This window comes from Camellia sinensis, chromosome 1 (assembly GCF_055761805.1).
Source record: "Camellia sinensis isolate YWXY chromosome 1, ASM5576180v1, whole genome shotgun sequence".
In the NCBI taxonomy this organism is placed as follows: domain Eukaryota; kingdom Viridiplantae; phylum Streptophyta; class Magnoliopsida; order Ericales; family Theaceae; genus Camellia; species Camellia sinensis.
Genome location: NC_138961.1, coordinates 127,179,818 through 127,183,146, shown reverse-complemented (window position 1 = coordinate 127,183,146; position 3,329 = coordinate 127,179,818). Strand labels below are relative to the sequence as shown.

The 3,329-nt window shown below is 34.9% G+C and overlaps 1 pseudogene; it reads left to right on the top strand.

Annotated features, from left to right (window-relative positions):
* The first annotated feature begins 1,246 nt into the window (after nt 1–1,246).
* On the top strand, nt 1,247–2,325 carry LOC145819900 (rust resistance kinase Lr10 pseudogene; annotated as a pseudogene).
* Nucleotides 2,326–3,329: the final 1,004 nt, after the last annotated feature.

Below are 3,329 nucleotides of genomic sequence, written 5' to 3'. Positions count from 1 at the left end.
ACACACTTTAAACAAGTGAGACTTCCGATTAATAATGTGAACAAAAAGTTTAACAAAGGAAGATTCAAAGAAAATAATTATTTTATTAAAATTTTGGGGATTTGGAACCCTTGGATACATGAAATACAAATGTTGGGTTTGGAATCCATTACTTATAGCTTGCCATTGTATTGTGTGCTAGAGTATTTAGTGTTGAGTACTGAAGTTATTCACCAAAAAAAAAAAAAAAAAAAACGAGTACCGAAGTTAGTTGCTCTTCATAACAACTTTTGAATTCTTCTGATCTCTCTTCTTCTTTCTAATTGCTTTGTTTCTCTAGCCTTTTCTTCTTGCTTGTAGTTTTTTGATCTCTCCTCATCTCCCTTGTGTGATGGTCCTCATATTTATGGAGGGCTATGTACGTGATAAGAGAATCGCATCTCCATTTTGAATTTCAAATTGCATGATAATGCTGTTTGAATTCAAATGTAATGTTATCATAACAAATTTGGTTGACCATCTTGATTGATCACAGTGATCCTTTTTAGGTGTGGTATCACCTGATTGAACGTGTCATCTTCTTGGTAGACTCCACATGTCATTTACTTGTATAGTCTTTAAATTTTAGTCTTATCATCACATTCAATCTAGAACTTTATTATAAATTTGGTTGAAATTTATGTGCTAGCAGTTTTACTCAAAGCTCATGAGGTATAAATAATTTAAATAAACTGACAAAGCTGACCATCTAGAAGAAAGAGAATGGGTGTTTTTAGTTTTTGTTTTCTGGATCAACTTTTGACTTAGAAGAGATGTACCAAATAGGTCCATAAGTGGTAGAGAAAACATTTTGCAAAGGGTCTTAAATTCATATCTTGCCAAGTTCTACTCTCTAAATATTGGCATACGTCCCTCCTAGAATATGTTTTCTTTTGCCATTGGATGTGATTTGCCCATGCTTTGTTAAAAATTCTACTCAAACATTTGTTTGACAAAACAAAAACTTCTTAGGTTCGTCTCATTGTCATGCCAATGGTTCCGACATAAGATGTTCAAAGTGGTCGAAAAATAGTTGCATTTGTCATTGCTATCCAAAGATCCTTCCAATAACTTGATTGAATGATTGATATAACTTATTGAATGCTTTGCTATGTTTACTTGCTCTTGTTATCACCTTCTTTTCTTTTCTTTTTTTCTTCTTCTTTTTAACTGCCTTAGTCACATTGCTGAATCTTTTGTTCATTTTTCGTAGAGCATCATTCTTGCCATGGCTGATTATCATAGGTATGACTTGCTATATTTAGTATTTGTACATATGACATGTTAGATTTAGTGTTTATTCTGTTTTGTGAACCCTTAATACAAAATAAGATAGTATAAAATGAAATATAGCAGTATAAAAGAAAACTTGAACATAATTTCTTGGCATAATGAAAGGATAAAAGAACATTTTCTTATTATTTCTTCTTTGTCTACCTACACAGGAGCAATATTAATCCTAACAACAAGGATTTTATGTGCCCCATGTGTGTTTGGATTTTTAATTTATAAGTTTAGGAGAAGGCATTTATCAATGTTTGATAGCATTGAAGATTTCCTACGAAGTCAGAATAATCTCATGCCTATTAGGTACTCATACTCAGATATCAAGAAAATGACTGAAGGTTTGGGACAAGGAAAGGAGGCTATGGTTCTGTATACAAAGGAAAGCTTCGAAGTGGCACTCTTGTGGCAGTTAAGATGTTGAGTAAGCCTAAAGCTGATGGACAAGAATTCATCAATGAAGTTGCCACCATAGGAAGGATTCATTATGTCAATGTGGTTCAACTAATTAGATTTTGTGCCGAGAGATCTAAGCGTGCTCTTGTTTATGACTTCATGCCTAATGAGTCTCTAGAGAAGTACATCTTTTATGGGAAAGAAAAAATTTCCTCAAGTTGTAAGCAAATGTATGAAATCTCTCTTGGAGTGGCACGTGGGATTGATTATTTGCATCGAGGTTGTGATATGCAGATCCTGCATTTTGATATAAAGCCTCACAATATTCTCATTGATGAGAATTTCACTCCAAAAGTTTCTAACTTTAGGCTTGCAGAATTGTATCCAACAAATGATAGTGTTGTGCCTCTCATTGCAGTAAGAGGAACCATGGGTTACATGGCCCGAGAGTTGTTTTACAAAAATATTGGAGGTGTTTCATATAAAGCTGATGTTTATAGTTTCGGAATGTTGTTGATGGAAATAGTAGGCAAGAGAAGGAATTGGAATGCATCAGCTAATTTAAGCCAAATTTATTTCCCTTCCTGGGTTTATGACTGTAGACACCTCATTTTTTATGGCCCTTAAGCCTTGGGCGCCACTAATTGATCACTCAATCATAAATGTGTACGCTTGTCAAATGCTTCATTGCCTCAGCAGAAAACCTCAGTTTTGAACCTACAAACCTTGTGCCTTATTTTGGACCAAAACAATGGTTTTTCAGGCCTGAGCCTCCAGGGACCTGCCGTCCACTAGTGTGGCATGCCGCCCACTAATGCAAAAAACCAGATATTTTCTGCCAGCTGTCCCTACAGATGCATGCACCATTCCAGCTATGTTTGTAAGGATATTTTCGAGGGTCTCTCATATATTTCTATACATAGATGACCCTCTCTTTTGTTAGGGAGGTTAGAAAAAACTTGGAATTTAGAAAATTTTGGAGAGCAAAATTTTGAAAAATTTCTCTCTATAATTCTCTCTCTCTCTCTCTCTCTCTCTCTCTCTCTCTTGCAACTGACATAACCTTTGCCTAAACATTCTAAACCAAACCTAGAGAGTTCCTTTCTAGGTGATTTAAGCTTGCATTTTAGCTCTTGAGGCACTTGAGAGTGTGAATTAGTGGTTTGTAACTCAAAGAATCATTCCTATTCAAGAGGTATATATTCTAGTGCTTTTGTACCATCTCTACACTACTTGTTTTCTATCTTTTCTTGTTGTTTTTGAGTTGTTTATAACTTATCTTTTTGGGCTGAAACTTGTTGCTTAAGGCCACTAAAGGTAGAGGGGTTGATAACCCTTCATTGAACCTTGCTTCTAAGACCTTTGCCCTTGTGTTTCCCATCTCCTCATCAATTTTTTTGAGCTTTTTACCACTAATTTTCAGAGGTTTTTCAGAGGAAAAAAAATCATGTTTTGAAATCCCAAAATTGGATGGGTTAGCCTCCCTTTCTTGTGCTTGTGTGCTAGTTTTAATCCCTCGATATTTTAGCTAGTTGTTGTAGTTATTTTTGTCTTAATTCCAGCACTTTTTTTGGACTATTTTAGGACTGTTTTTATGAGTTAGCTTCATTCATGCTTTGTATAATATGCTT